This window comes from Podarcis gaigeae, assembly GCF_964106915.1.
Source record: "Podarcis gaigeae genome assembly, chromosome: 15".
Classification (NCBI taxonomy): Eukaryota; Metazoa; Chordata; class Lepidosauria; order Squamata; family Lacertidae; genus Podarcis; species Podarcis gaigeae.
The window spans coordinates 10,504,916-10,520,988 of record NC_139692.1 but is presented as its reverse complement, the minus strand read 5'-3'; the positions used below and the strand labels follow the sequence as shown (position 1 = coordinate 10,520,988).

General features: G+C 45.7%; 1 long non-coding RNA gene across 1 annotated transcript in view; it reads left to right on the top strand.

Annotated features, from left to right (window-relative positions):
• The window catches only part of LOC310832248, a 51,710-nt gene that overhangs the window by 9,921 nt on the left and 25,716 nt on the right, over nt 1-16,073 (top strand). The window lies entirely within an intron of this gene.

Here is a 16,073-nt window from a genome sequence, read left to right as displayed (position 1 = left end):
TTTGAACACATTCCTTTGAAATGTGGGGATTTCTTCCAAGTAAATGAACCAAGGATGGGGGTGTTAAATCTCTCAATGATTAGTGAAGCGCACCATTTGAAGGAATACGGTTATGGTGGGAATGAACCTAGAAAACATCACAATAACCAAGGGAGATTGGGAGCAATTCTCATAAGACAAACAGGCCAGAATAAATAGACACACAAATTGGACATGAGAAACAGGCTTTTGTGTTTGCATTCTCCCAGGACCCTCTGCCACTGACTTTAAGGTGCTTGTTATTGAGCAAAAGAACTCCAAAGGGAGGTTGCAAACTTTACAGTTTATGAGGAAGTTCCATTTTATCACCTCTGGCTTGAATCAGTTTTTTAAACAATCACACTACACCAGTTAATTCTCTTACCAATTGAAGGATGTTTGTGTTCTCACCAGCCCTGCTTTGTGAATGGCAACTGTTAAGTCTGTTAAGTCATTTCCCTCTAAACTCACATTTACAATTATCCCCCACCTGAAACTTAGGCTAACACTTAATTCATCTGAAGAAGTGGACTGCAGTCTACAAAAAGCTTATTCTTTAATAAATTTGTTCGTTGTTTAGTGCTACAAGACTCTGTGGCTTTTGTTTCAACAGACTTACATGGCTATCCCATGGACAAAGTTATTATAGTAAAGAATTACAGGATTGTGTCTCAAACTACGTTAACCTTGGTGATTCCTGGTTCTGCTCTTGATCTTGCTGTCATGCATTCCTATAAAATTCATGCACACATCTCCATTGTAGCGTTCTACTCTACTTTTCTTCTAGTTTAACCCCAATGCGTATTTCATGCAACAAAGAATCTGATATCTGACCCACAGCCTCTTACTCCTAGGAAAGTGGGGTTTGAATTTCAGCCTGTCAGCTTTTATCACATTTCCATTTGCAAACAACAAATGACACTAGTTTACAATTCTACAGGGCCGTGTAAATGTGCCTCTTGAATCTTTTCCTGCAATTTTAATCCAGAATTTAGGCACTGCTAAAATATAGTATTGTAAACATAGTCGGCTGGAAACATAGGTGTGGAGGCACTTCTATATACAGTTATATAGGAATAAGCCCATCAGAAGCAGTGGGCCTTACTTTTAAGTAAACATACTTAAGGCTGCATTTAAAGTCCCTTTAATTTTTTATAATGCATCTTCATTACAGAAGCCAATAGATTATCTCTGCATTGCATCCAAGCGGCAGTGAATCTGGCTTACTGCAAGACAACCCAGATTTCATAGCTGTTGAACTTGTATCTTTTTACAACTTCTTGAAGAAGAAGAAGAAGAAGAAGAAGAAGAAGAGTTTGGATTTGATATCCCACTTTATCACTACCCTAAAGAGTCTCAAAGCAGCTAACAATCTCCTCTTCCCTCTTCCCCCACAACAAACACTCTGTGAGGTGAGTGAGGCTGAGAGACTTCAGAGAAGTATGACTGGCCCAAGGTCACCCAGCAGCTGCATGTGGAGGAGCGGGGAAGCGAACCCGGTTCACCAGATTATGAGTCCACTGCTCTGAACCACTACACCACACTGGCTCTACTACACCACACTGGCTGAGTTAGAACCTGTATTTAGGGGAAATGCAGTGGGAAGAGGTACCTTTGTTCCTTATGCTCTGGCTAATTTAGAGCTGGAAGGAAAGAAGCCTGCCGTCTTATATTCTAATTTATTTATTTATTGCACATATTCCCCCCTTCCTCCAAGGAACTCGGGGCAATGTACAAACCAGTCCTGTTCCAACTCTGTTAAAATGTTTTGTAAATGACAACTAATTACCTCATCCATCGTTGGGCAATATTTTTATTAAGACCAACCAAGTGTCACAAAGTGTAGCAAGCTTTTTGTTAGGCAAGGTGTTCCTCAAAGCAGAGGGTGAGGGAGGGATGAGAAAAAATAATGGAGAATCCTCACTGTAAAACCTATTAGGTCTAGTGCCAGTGGTTAGATAGATCAGACACTGGCTGAGGGCAGGGGCGTCTTACCCGTAGAGGCTAGTGGTGCGGGGCACCAGGGCGCCAAGTTCTGGAGGGCACCAGGGAAGAGGTGGAGGTTGGACACAGCGCCTCCCGGCATCAGCTCACCGCCCTCGCCCGCCTCCGCCATGCCACACCGAAGCAGTGCTGTGCCAAGTCTCCGTCTGCCGTGGCCACCACAGCACAAAGGGGCTAGCTGAGCTGGGAGGTGCCGCGTCCAGCCCCCACCTCTTCCCCGCCAGAGGAGCCACCTTCCAGCCCCTGCCCGCCTCCTCCAGCTCTGCTGGCAGCGCCATCCTCCCTAAAAAAAGGTGGACAACTCTGAGAAACGGGGGGGGGGGGGCGCCGAATATGCTTAAGATGGCCCTGGCTGAGGGTTCTGGGGGGATTGGTGTGGATCTGCCTTGAGACTGAGGAGAAGGTGGCAGACAACTAGTGCCCCCCCCTCGACCGACTGTATGGAGGCAGGCAGGTGAGGGTTGGTTAAGGACAGACATAGCTTGGTGGGGCAGTGCCCCCATTCACCCTAATGCACCAGCCTCCCCATGACTCAGTTCCCTAGCAGAAGAAATAGAGCATAGTCACCTCTAGAAATGGTTCTGTGAGCATAAATATATAAAGACAGGAGAGCACATTGCACAATAAGATGCTACACAGAAGGTCTTAGTAGTCCTTTTTTTTATTTGTACTTTTAAGTTTTCATTTTATATGGTATTTTAGTTGCGTTTGTGGTGAGCTGCCCTGAGAATTTATGTTATAGGGCAGTGCCAGGAATTCAGTTAGTTCATTAATAACTAAGAAAGGCCATGGACTTCTTCTGTAGAAGCCATCTGTCCATCTCCCTGCCAACCTGATCATCAGCCTTGAAAAGCCATGGCCGGCTGTATTTTGATCCGAACTGATAGCAGCACAATGACTGTGCATTCAGTGAGTGGGTGGAGAGAGCAGTGATGTTTGGTTCTGCATTTCCCTAGAGATAATCATGCATAATATCAACAAGAATGAAATCAAGTTATTTTGTGGCTAGGAAGATGCTTGCTATCTCAAAGAGTTCATAGCTGTGGCACATTAGTGCAAGCAATAATAACAGAAATTCTCCACCAACAGCGAATAGCTACTGCTATGGGATAGGAGTAATCACTGGGTTCGGTCAAGCTTCCAGAAGCCCCATATTTAATTAGCCTGAAGTGGGAGATGTGTGAGAAACGCTAAAAGCCTTTCTCAGCAGTGTAGTGTCCTCTGGGCTAAGCAGCAAAAGTTAGTAGGCAGCTGTCCTTAGATAACACCGTGATGCAGTTGCAGCAGGAGCTGTGGGTGGGAAGACCCAGAGCAAGCATAGAAGAGGTTTAGCAAGATGGCCACACAAAGAAATCAAGGCTTTGGCAAACTGGATCTGCCTTTAAGAGAGACTGAGAAAAGGAATCCAGAACTTCCTCTTCACACATTTGGCTGCTTACAGGCTGCCTGGAGCATGTGTACCACTCCCCAGAGTGCCTTTTTGTTACCAGGCAGTTACATGTACCGTATTTTTTGCTCTATAAGACTCAATTTTCCCCTCCTAAAAAGTAGGGGGAAATGTGTGTGCGTCTTATGGAGCGAATGCAGGCTGTGCAGCTATCCCAGAAGCCAGAACAGCAAGAGGGATTGCTGCTTTCACTGCACAGCGATCCCTCTTGGTGTTCTGGCTTCTGAGATTCAGAATATTTTTTTTCTTGTTTTCCTCCTCCAAAAACTAGGTGCGTCTTGTGGTCTGGTGCGTCTTATAGAGCAAAAAATACGGTAAGTAGAAAGGGTCATAGCACAGAGACTGACCACATGCTAGGCAGGTTCATTTTTCAGCAGGTCCAGCAAAAGTGGCAGTTCTTGTCTTTTTGGTATCTACTGAAGGCCTTCCTAAATGGCCTCGGCCCAGTATACCTGAAGGAGCGTCTCCCCCCCCTCATCGTTCTGCCCGGACGCTGAGGTCCAGTGCCGAGGGCCTTCTGGTGGTTCCCTCACTGCAAGAAGAAAAGCTACAGGGAACCAGGCAGAGGGCCTTCTCGGTAGTGGTGCCCGCCCTGTGGAACGCCCTCCCATCAGATGTCAAAGAGGTAAACAACTACCTGACGTTTAGAAGACATCTGAAGGCAGCCCTATTTAGGGAAGTTTTTAATGTGTGGCATTTTAATTTATTTTTAATCTTTGTTGGAAGCTGCCCAGAGTGGTTGGGGAAACCCAGCCAGATGGGCGAGGTACAAATAATAAATTATTATATTGTTATTATTATGATTATTCCTCTTTCAACCAGCTTTTTAATGGTGCTCTTTACTGTTTTTATGATCTCATTTGAAAATATTAAGCAGCTTCTAAATGCTTTAAATAAGCACACAAAGAAATAACTGTGGACACTGCACTTCGACCATTCCTTCTGCAAATAAAGAGCCTTTAAACCAATGATAGTCGGTGATGTCTTCTCCAAAGAAAATGGAGCCTGCAAAAAATAGTCCAGAACACAATCTGTCTTTGAAAAAGTCAGGCAAGAGGAAGCTGTTTGGCATTTCATTTGTCACGGTGGCCAGTCCCATGCTTCCGGGAAGCCCACAAGCAGGGCATAAGGCTGACTGCCCTTCCCTGCAGTTCCCCCTCCCCCAAGCAGCTGATATTCAAGTCTCATAGGAGCACAGAAAGCAGCCTTACACCAAGTCAGTCCATTGGTCTGTTTGGCTAGTATTGCCTATGCCAGGCATCCCCAAACCCGGCCCTCCAACTGTTTTGGGACTACAACTCCCATCATCCCTGACCACTGGTCTTGTTAGCTAGGGATGATGGGAGTTGTAGTCCCAAAAACAGCTAGAGGGCCGAGTTTGGGGATACCTGGCCTACGCTGATTGGCAGCAGCTCTCCAGGATTTCAGAGAGGAGTTCTCCTGGTCCCTCCCTGCAGAAAACACAACAGCCAAAGTGATTTTTATTATTATTAAAGCATAGTAACACTACAGACTCTGCAGCAGGAAAGGAGCTAATCCAGTCCCAGGACTTTCGGAAACCAGAGCGGGGGGCAAGGAGGAGCCCACACTAGGAGAAAGGACTGAGCTTTGCAAGGCCCAGAACAGTGATAAGGAGTTCAAGACTGCACAGGAGCTGAGAAGTTGTTCCAAAAAGTTTCCACTCCCACCTGCCAAGTTCTAAATCTGAGGCGGAGTGCAGCCTTTATCTGAGTGCCGGAATAGAGGCGAGAACCTCAATTCCTGTAGGAATGTCTAGGTTGTAAGCTGGTACTATGTCTAGGTGGCTGTGTCTCTGCCCTTCTCCAGAGGCGGTTGCTTGTCTTGGGAGAGAGTGCATACCTTTTAAAGCTTCTCTGGTGAAAATAAGGACATCCTATTCTACATCAGGAGACTTCTCCTTCATTTGATCTTGCCGCACACATATGCATTATATATACGCATAAATTGGCCACCTTGAGCCAATTACAAATGTCTGCCAATTCTACCTCACAGTATTGTCGTAAAGAAAAAATGTGTGAGGGAAGGGATTGTGTATGGCTTCCACAGATAAATGGAAGGAAATAAAATTTTAGTGATAAGCTGCCATAAGTCCCTGTCAAGGGAAAAAGTGGGACATAATATAATAGTAATAACAACAACAACAACAACAACAACAACAACAACAACAACAACAACAACAACAACAACAACTTATACCCCGCCCATCTGGCTGGGTCCCCCCACCCCACTCTGGCCGGCTTCCAACAAAACACTAAAATACTATAACCTATTAAACATTAAAAGTTTCCCTAAACAGGGCTGCCTTTAAATGTCTTCTAAAAGTTTGGTAGTTATTTTTCTCTTTGACATCTGGTGGGAGGGTGTTCCACAGGGCGGGCGCCACTACCGAGAAGGCCCTCTGCCTGGTTCCCTGTAACTTGGCTTCTCGCAGTGAGGGAACCGCCAGAAGGCCCTCGGCGCTGGACCTCAGTGTCCAGGTAGAATGATGGAGGTGGAGACGCTCCTTCAGGTCTACTTGGTTCCTTGGTACCTTGGTTCTCAGACTTAATCTGTTCCAAAACCAAAACGTTCCAAAACAAAGGCGTGCTTTCCCATAGAAAGTAATGAAAAATGGATTAATCCTTTTCATTGATAAAAAACAACTCCTAAAATAGAAATTTAACATTAATTTTACTATCTAATGAGACCATTGATCCATAAAATGAAAGCAATAATCAATGTACTGTACTGTAAAGGTAAAGGTACTCCTGCCCATACGGGCCAGCCGTGTCCGACTCTAGGGTTGTGCGCCCATCTCACTTAAGAGGCCGGGGCCAGCGCTGTCCGGAGACACTTCCAGGTCACGTGGCCAGCGTGACGAAGCTGCTCTGGTGAGCCAGCACCAGCGCAGCACACGGAAACGCCATTTACCTTCCCGATATAAAGTGGTACCTATTTATCTACAGCGGGTGGCGCTGTGGGTAAAACCTCAACGCCTAGGACTTGCTGATCGCATGGTCGGTGGTTCGAATCCCCGTGGCGGGGTGAGCTCCCATCGTTCGGTCCCAGCTCCTGCCCACCTAGCAGTTCGAAAGCACTCTTAAGTGCAAGTAGATAAATAGGTACCGCTTTATAGCGGGAAGGTAAACGACATTCTGTGTTCTGCTCTGGTGCCGGTTCGCCAGAGCAGCTTCGTCACGCTGGCCATGTGACCCGGAAGTGTCTGCGGACAGCGCTGGCTCCTGGCCTCTAGAGTGAGATGAGCGTACAACCCTAGAGTCTGTCAAGACTGGCCCGTACGGGCAGGGGTACCTTTACCTTTATTTATCTACTTGCACTTAGGGGTGCTTTCGAACTGCTAGGTGGGCAGGAGCAGGGACCAAAAGATGGGAGCTCACCCCGCCGCGGGGATTCAAACCGCCGACCATCCGATCGGTAAGTCCTAGGCACTGAGGTTTTACCCACAGCGCCACCCGTGTCCCTCTAACTGTACTGTACTATACTATAAAATCAATAAAACAGTACTGATGATTTATTAAAAATGAAAATGTGATTTTTTTCTTACTTGCACTGATGATAGTCATTGTTTGGAGGGGGGGTCAGGGTTCTCTTCCAGATTCACGATCAGTGACTCCTCTCCTGCCATCTCTTCCCTTGCTTTTTTTACACCACTGCCACCTACACCGCTGCCATCTGGTTCACACTCACTGGATCTTTTCCTTACCGATTACCAATCCCCCCCCCAAAAAAATTGAGACTTTCTGCCCCACAGAAGGGGAAGGATCAGTAACGGCATTGGAGCCAGATGTGTTTGGAGGCAGAAAATGGCTTCCATCTATTCCAGCCTTCTCCTCCCATGCCTCCTTTTCAGTCTCCAGAGTCTTCGATCCCAAGTCTGAGTCAAAATGTGCTGAGGGAGTCAAGACCAGGTCCTTTCCCCATCCCTACCTAGCAATGGGGCTTTCTGCATGCATGTTGTTGAGCTATGACCCTTCAGTTAAGTTGTTTTACACTTCCTGGGTATTTACTGGGAAGGATTCCGTTGTTCGGATATAACTGGGGCACCATTCCACTGCACCCAGATGTGGTCACTACACAATATAAGCACCACCGAGGTGAACACAGCCCTGATGTCGAGAGCCGCAGCTGTGAGCTCTACCCGTGGTGGATTTTTCCGCAGGAGTCGAGTATAATCCCCAGGGATTAGACCTGGCTGAAGTGAGAAGGGCATATGGCCCCCACCTGTTCCCTCAAGTCTCTCCCCCCCCCCTTCCCCAGGCAGAAGCACCAGCCCTGTACCTGTCACTTTAAGCTGAGTTGTAGCCATCTGTTCCCTGGAGGAGCGCTTGTCATCGCAGCCAGGCATGCAAAGCAGCCCCGGTATGTGATGTGCGAGCTTCTGATTTAATCCACCCAGCAGCTGCCAAGATTTTATGATGTTCCTGACTGGTAGACAACTGAATCGCCAGGCCGAGACTCTTGTCAGCAGGATCCCTGGTGGATACCTTTCAGACGGAGCCATGCAAGGAACTCTGTGGCATTCTGCCCTCCCCAACTTATCCAGGATTCCTTGAGGACTTTTGGCTTGCTGTGTCTTGCTCCAGGGAAACAGGCAATCGAAAAAGGGGTGTTCCTGGAAGGAAGAGGTAGCAGATACAAGCTACTAGAGGTGGAACCGTTTCATCAATTATCAGAATGTGCATTATGATAATGTGAGGTTAGAAAGGTATTTATGTCTTATATATGAATATTACCTTTTTATATATGTCTTAGGGTATTAAGGGATGCTATGAATCTTTTGAGGTATTTTCTCCTCTCCTTTTTCATTTTCTTTTTTTTAATAGAATATTAAGATTTTACAAAGACATAAATACAAAAATCCATAAAAAAGCAAAAAGCAAAATAAAGATACAAAATACAAAAGTCAAGGAAATAAGAAAAAATTAAAAACAATTCCATTTTTTATAACTTTAAACTCATTAGCTTGTTTCCTTGACCTCCTCACACCTCCCCTTTTTGTGTTCCCATTTACATAATCAAGTCAGCAAATCCTTACCCTCTTTCATTTATCTTAACTCTTTATCTTAACATATTATAACTCTATATTTTCATCCATTATCAATTCATTTTTGCATATTCTTATTAACTTTGTTGCTAATGCCACTTATTTTCAATCCAACATCATTTTAACATTCATTAATTTTACAGTGTTTCTGCAGATAGTCTTTAAATTTCTTCCAATCTTCTTCTCGGATTCTGCCAGTCATTTCCGCCAATTCCATATAGTCCATCACCTTCATCTGCCACTCTTCCAGGGTGGGTAGATCTTGTGTCTTCCAATACTTTGCAATAAGTATTCTTGCTGCTGTTGTTGCATACATGAAGAAAGCTCTATCCCTCTTTGACACCAATTGGCTGACTATGCCCAGGAGAAAGGCCTCTGGTTTCTTCAGAAAAGTATATTTAAATACCTTTTTCATTTCATTATAGATCATCTCCCAGAAAGCCTTAATCTTTGGGCTTAATCTCCTCTCCTTTGTCAAATGGGCCTCTTGTAGATCTATTTTCTTTATTCCGTTATTTAGGTTTGCCTGCCTATATCCCCATTGTCTGTATATGTCAATATAATTTTGGAACAACCAGACTTCCTTTTGTTCTTTGTATTTTATAACAAGAGGGGGGTCTTGTCATCTCGGCAGCCCAGGACCTCCATACACATTGCACAGCGTTGCATCCTGGGAAGGTCATTTTGGTGCTGCTAATGCAGCAGTTTGACTCCACCCCCAGAGGCACACTCCATTGTCTCTCAAGACAGATGGATGCCAACAACATAAATAACATATATATTGTGACACGCCACCCCAATCTCTGAGCATTCCTGGGGTGAGATTCCTGAGCTTCCAGGCCCTTAGCAAGGTTCATGTTTCTTTTTGGAATGAGGCACAGAGGAGACTGTGGTATCTTTATGATGGAAGGTTTATTTACACATATCTACAACCTGAGCCTACAGTGGAGGAGTGCACAGCATTAACAGACCCAAAAGGTCTTTTTTCTCCCAAGGCTGCAGCCTTGAATTCAACAGAAGTCAAACATTGCTCTGACTTTCTCTCCAGTTTGCTGCTTTTCTTCACTTCTCTGCAAAACTCCATTCTTGCCTTTGTCTTTTTCTAACTACCAGCCCCTCATGATGATATCAGGGTGGTTATACAAAATCCAACTTTCAATTCTGTTTGTGCCTGCATAAGTTTTTGGGTCGATATACTGCTTAATTTCCAATTGGTGCATGTTCTGCAGCTTCTTGCTGAAATCCTGGAACGTTGGGGTGGCAGGGTTAGGCTGTATTCCTGAGCCGACTTCTAATTCCTGGATCCAGCATGGATTCAATTCCTGGAATAGCTAGGCTAGATTCCTCGTGAAGTAATGACCTTTCTAAGTATGGGCCATTAAGGTAACAAAGGAAATGGCTCTGTGCCAGATAGTGTCAACTCACTGGTGGTTAGAAAGACAAAAGTCAGAGTTGGAAGCTAGAAGCAGGGCTGCAGGGCTCGACAGCTGGGAGACAGAGCCACGCCTGATTTCTGCTGGAATCCAAGGCTGGCTATGGGAAAAGAAAGGCCCTCTCGGGGTGTTATAGCTGTTCACCGCTTCATCGTAGGCTCAGGTTGTACACACCGTATTTTCCCGTCTATAAGACACCCCCTATTTTTGAGGGCTCCGATTTAAGAAAGTAGGGGAAGATCTATCCATGTATAAGATGCCCCCAAATTTTGGACATTATTTTTAGGGGGGAAACCTAGTCTTATACACAGAAAAATACGGTATGTGTATATAAACTGCATATCATACAAACACCACAGTTTCGTCTGCTGTCTCTCATTCCAAGGAAACACCAACTCTGGGTAAGTGTCCAGAACCCCTGGAATCTTGCACCACTGAGAGACTGAGGTGGCATGCAACAGTATGTTCTGGGTTTTTTAATGCTTTTGGGGCACAAAAGCGTAAAAGGAGCCCTCCAGACGGCAATAATACAGTAACACCAAGGAAGCAAAACGATGTGTGGATGGTCCAGTATAAATCCTCCACATTATTGCATGCTGCAGAATACACTTGCAAAAAATCTGATCAGCCTGGAGGTACTCATCTTTGGGATGCTTCTAATCTTAACTAGCTACCCAAGGCCTGAATGAACCAAACCAAACCAAACCTATGTTTCCCCCCCCTCTGCCAATTGAATGTCATTGAACTGAATTGTGAGTGGAGAGAGGAATTTTCTATCATTCTCCAGGCTAGGCAGCTGATAGGATTCTCCATTGTCCGTAGGAAGCTGCTGGATGCTGAGACTATGAGAAAACAATCTCTTAGTTAGGCAGTGACTCATGCTCTGAGGTGTGTGTGTGTTTATAGTGAATGACCTAGATCTGTTCTTTTTCCAGGCAGGCAGGGAGAGAGGAATGAACCAGAACACAGCAATGAAAGGTAGAAATGGGCTAGCAGATGCTGTAAAGGCCCAGGCAGTGCTTAGTTGTCAAGGGGGGAAATGGTGTGGTTGTGTGCTTCATAAGGTCCACAATATGTAGCACTGCAGTGAAACTATTGTGTCATGCACACAAGGTGCTTTTGCGTGTGTGGTGATGAGGCAAGGCAATTTAGGAGCTCCCTTCCTTTGATGCTAACGTATATTACTCTGTACAGTGGTACCTCGGGTTAAGTACTTAATTCGTTCTGGGGGTCTGTTCTTAACCTGAAACTGTTCTTAACCTGAAACATCGCTTTAGCTAATGGGGCCTCCCTCTGCCGCCCCACGATTTCTGTTCTCATCCTGAAGCAAAGTTCTTAACCTGAGGTAATATTTCTGGGTTAGCGGAGTCTGTAACCTGAAGCGTATGTAACCCGAGGTACCACTGTACTTCACTTACTTCAGAATGGGGCATCCCAGTCCTGTTGCCCTTGAGGGTTCTTCTGCTCATTGTGTTGAATGGGCTCTGTTGGCACCTGTGTGTGCATTTCATGAAGAATTTGTGGGTTGTTTTTAGTACAGTGGTACCTCAGGTTAAGTACTTAATTTGTTCTGGAGGTCTGTTCTTAACCTGAAACTGTTCTTAACCTGAAGCACCACTTTAGCTAATGGGGCCTCCCTCTGCCGCCGCACGATTTCTGTTCTCATCCTGAAGCAAAGTTCTTAACCCGAGGTAATATTTCTGGGTTAGCGGAGTCTGTAACCTGAAGCGTATGTAACCTGAGGTACCACTGTAACTGCAAAGACCAGGATCCATAGCACCATGAAAGTAGAGTATGAAAACACACTTCCAGGGAATAACTGCCAAGCCCCTGCCTCCACACCAAACTGTAATTTATTCTGGATTATTGGTCTGAGGCAAGGGGGCCAATTTGAATAAACTATTGTGGGGGCCCAGGTAAGCCCTGCCCCACATAATTGATCACAAGATGCAGTGCACACAGACACCCTTTGAATGACATGCATCAACTTTGGGGGGCCCCCAACCCCCTCAAATATTTTATTGGGGTGGATGAATGGACATTGGCCCCTAGGAGTTGGCTCCTAGGGTCTGAGGAAAATTGTGTGTTCCTGGATAACAAATGCATCACCGGTGCTATGGGCAAAGAACTACCTGATGTTTTGATAATGTTCATAACTGGATGAGAAACCCATGTTGAAGGTCATTGCAGGCTGCAGAGAAGGTCCACCATTTACAAAAATGCAAGGCTAAAGAAGAAGGGGGCCTTACTCTAAAACAATACCCACTGGATTATACAAGATAATGGACCTGGCATGATAGCAACTGGTGTAAATTTGGCAAGCCCTGGAACAGAAGGCAGATGAGATTCTCAGTGGTTACCTGATCTGCACATGGGAGCCCTGGGAGCTGAGCTGAGTCATCACCCAATTGGCCTCTCGCATCTTTCTTTTTTTCTTCTGCATGGACTGCGAAGACAAGAAAGTGCGGAAGGCCAAAGGTCTCTGGGGAGCTGATGACAGCAAGTGAGGAGCTGCTAATGGGGTTGAAGAGGCAGAACATCCAGAATCTTCAAGCTACCTTAATACTGGCAGCAATACTTCTGAAGCATCACCACTGATGGAACAAATAGAAATTCAGCTGGCCATTTTTATGTCCTTATCTATTTGTTTAGTGCAGGACGCAGGTGGCGCTGTGGGTTAAACCACAGAGCCTAGGACTTGCTGATCAGAAGGTCAGCGGTTCGAATCCCCGCAATGGGGTGAGCTCCGCTTGCTCGGTCCCTGCTCCTGCCCACCTAGCAGTTCGAAAGCACGTCAAAGTGCAAGTAGATAAATAGGTACCACTCCGGCGGGAAGGTAAACGGCATTTCCGTGCGCTGCTCTGGTTCGCCAGAAGCGGCTTAGTCATGCTGGCCACCGGAAGCTGTACGCTGACTCCCTTGGCCAATAAAGTGAGATGAACGCCGCAACCCCAGAGTCGGCCACAACTGGACCTAATGGTCAGGGGTCCCTTTACTTATTTGTTTAGTAATTTTTATCACACTCAGCATTAATTCCTCCTATATCTCTAGAGACAGGGGTCAGCAAGACTGGTAACTCAATTCCACAACTACTGTTCTTAACCCCCCGCCTTTATTTTTTTGGCATGTTTGTATGCATTCCTTGTATGCTCCAGAACTTTTTATGAGACATCAGTAGACTGGATAGCTAAATCTTTTAGGCCCTAGGATACACAGCTACCTGGCCCAGGTGATGCTATGAGCCACCATGTGATCCACTGTGCAGTCTCCATGCTTGTTCATATGTTGTTGTGCAGACTCCAGGAGTGCCCCGCCCCGCCCCATCAAATGCAAGGCACCATTTGATTAGCAATGCCCATCAACTTTGGGGTGGCAGAAGGGACCTGGGCCTCTAGGAGTTGGCACCTATGCTGAGAAAGTTGATCTTTTGTGAATTTTGATACAAACCAACCTGATCCACACCTCTTGAATGAATCTGCAGTTTAGAACCGTTCGTCTTTTGGATTTTATACGTCTCAGAATTTTATGAGGCAGTTTAAGCTAAAAAAAGAAAAGTATCAAATGCTTTTAGCAATGAGTACTTTTGGGTTAATTGTATTTAGAAATGAATTATCCTATGAGAAAATATGTTCAAAGGTATGTATTTAAATGCAGCTTTTCATGGGTTTCCCCCCCCCCCAATATTATTGCAGATTAATGTAAAAATGAGAAGTTAACTGAAGAAATGTGAAAGTGGTATGGCCTGGGAAAACTGATCTGTCTATCCCCACTAGACTCCAATTCTACCCCTTACCTGTAAAAACTCCATTTTAAACCATTGATATTCAGCTGTTTTAGTCTTTAGTGACTTCACCATCTTATTCAAAACACTCTCCTGGTACTTAAGTCTCCTCTGCAGATTCTGAGCCTTTTTGATAGGCAAGATTAATGCTCCCCTTTGCTCATTTAGCCTCAGCAGGTGGGGGAAATGGCCTTTGCTTCAGATGCCTTTCAAGTTTCTCTTGCCATTTGACATTCCAGCAGATTGTCAAACTTCTTCCCCCTGTGCTGTTCTCCTCCATCTCCTAGTTTCTCTTCATTTACTCTGGAAATCAACTGAAACAGATTTCTGAATTCCGATTTCAAACCAGCTCCCTTTTAGTTAGGAGACCTGGGTACATTTTCTTATACTCTTTTCCCTTTGGGTCACAATCCCTGGGAGATAGGAAGCAGTCATATACCAGGTGAGGTTACTGGTCCATCAAGCCCAGTATTGTCTGACTGACAGCAACTCTCCAGCATCTCAGGCATCTTTCTCATCACCTGGTACCCAGCCTGCTTAACCAGAGATTCCAGGAACCTTCTGCATAAAAAGCAGCTGCTCTATCCCTGAGCTTTCATTGGGACCCGTTTTGACCATTGCCACAAACACTAGGGAACATCTTGAAGTCGTTGCAATCTCATGGTATGCCCTTGTACCAGATCAGGCCGTCTTGTTGATAGCTGTTCCCGAGACAGTGAAATTTACCGGGTAGTGGAAATTCATAAGGCACAAGAAAGGTTGCAGCGTTTTGGGGGGGGGGGGGTTTGTTTATAGAAAAGGCAAGTAAGAGGTGACATGATGACGTTTATAAAGTTATTCATGGCATGGAGAAAGTAGACAGAGCATTTTTTTCTCTCTCTCTCCTCTCATAGCTCTAGAACTCATGGGCATACAACAAAGCTGAATGCTGGAAGATTCAGTAATAGTATGTACATCTTCATGTAGTGCTTAGCTGTGCTATGGAACTTGCCCAGGAGACAGTGATGACCGCCAACTTGGATGCCTTTGAAAGATGATTAGCCAATCCATGGCGGAGGCGGCTATCAATGGCTAACAGCAACAATGGCTTTTCTCCGCCGCTGAAGATCCTGCAGGCTCTTGCGTTCTTATGTTCCCTGGTTTGTGAGGCAGAATGGCTCTCCCTTACATGCATGCAGACCACATAGGAAGATGTCTTACACCATCTCAAGATATTTGCTCATCAAGCCGTGTGCTACTTGCTATTAAGTGGACATGGCTCTCTAGCAACAGGAGATGGGGGCCTCTAACTTTTGATTGGGAGATGGGTGGAATTGTGCTTTCAAAACATGTTACCCTGCCAGGATAGTAAGAAACAGCCCTGACTGCTAAGCATCACCTTCACAATTCTTCTTCTTATCCTATGTTTTAAAAACAGTTCTAAGAGAACGTTCTTTCTCCTGGGCAGATCAAGGAGCCTAACTAATCAGTAGCAGCTTTATTGCTTGGAATGGCCAGGAGTCTAAGGTTCTAAACTCTTCCCATGGGTAAAAGAGTGTTAGGCAGCTTGATGTTGCTGAACTCATGTTTGCTGCAGTTGATGAGAGGACCACCAGCTCCCCAGCCCTGGTGCAAGAGGTACCTTAGGTCTCACTTGAAGAGAGTGAAGTTCCTCATATCGGTTTTAGAAAGGGAAATTTTTCTTCTTTCTGGTTGCACCCTTGTGATATCTACACTGGTGTTCTCTGAAGACCCTCCAGATCTTAAAGGTAAAGGTAAAGGTACCGCTGCCCGTACGGGCCAGTCTTGACAGACTCTGGGGTTGTGCGCCCATCTCACTCAAGAGGCCGGGGGCCAGCGCTGTCCGGAGACACTTCCGGGTCACGTGGCCAGCGTGACATCGCTGCTCTGGCGAGCCAGAGCCGCACACGGAAACGCCGTTTACCTTCCCGCTGGTAAGCGGTCCCTATTTATCTACTTGCACCCGGAGGTGCTTTCGAACTGCTAGGTTGGCAGGCGCTGGGACCGAGCAGCGGGAGCGCACCCCGCCGCAGGGATTCAAACCGCCGACCTTTCGATCGGCAAGTCCTAGGCGCTGAGGCTTTAACCCACAGCGCCACTGGACACCAACTCCCATCAGCCCCAGCCAGAATGACCAATGGCCAAGGATGCTGGGAGCTGGAGTCAAACATCTGCCGGACTTCCACTTGGAGAAGGCTACTTTTTACTCATTTATCCCTTATTGTTATTTTGGTCTACTTTGTAGCACTCTATGCACTGGCAGCTATCAGGAGGAAGGAACTAGACAAAATAGTGGTCAACTGCAAAGGGGATTCAGATATTTAA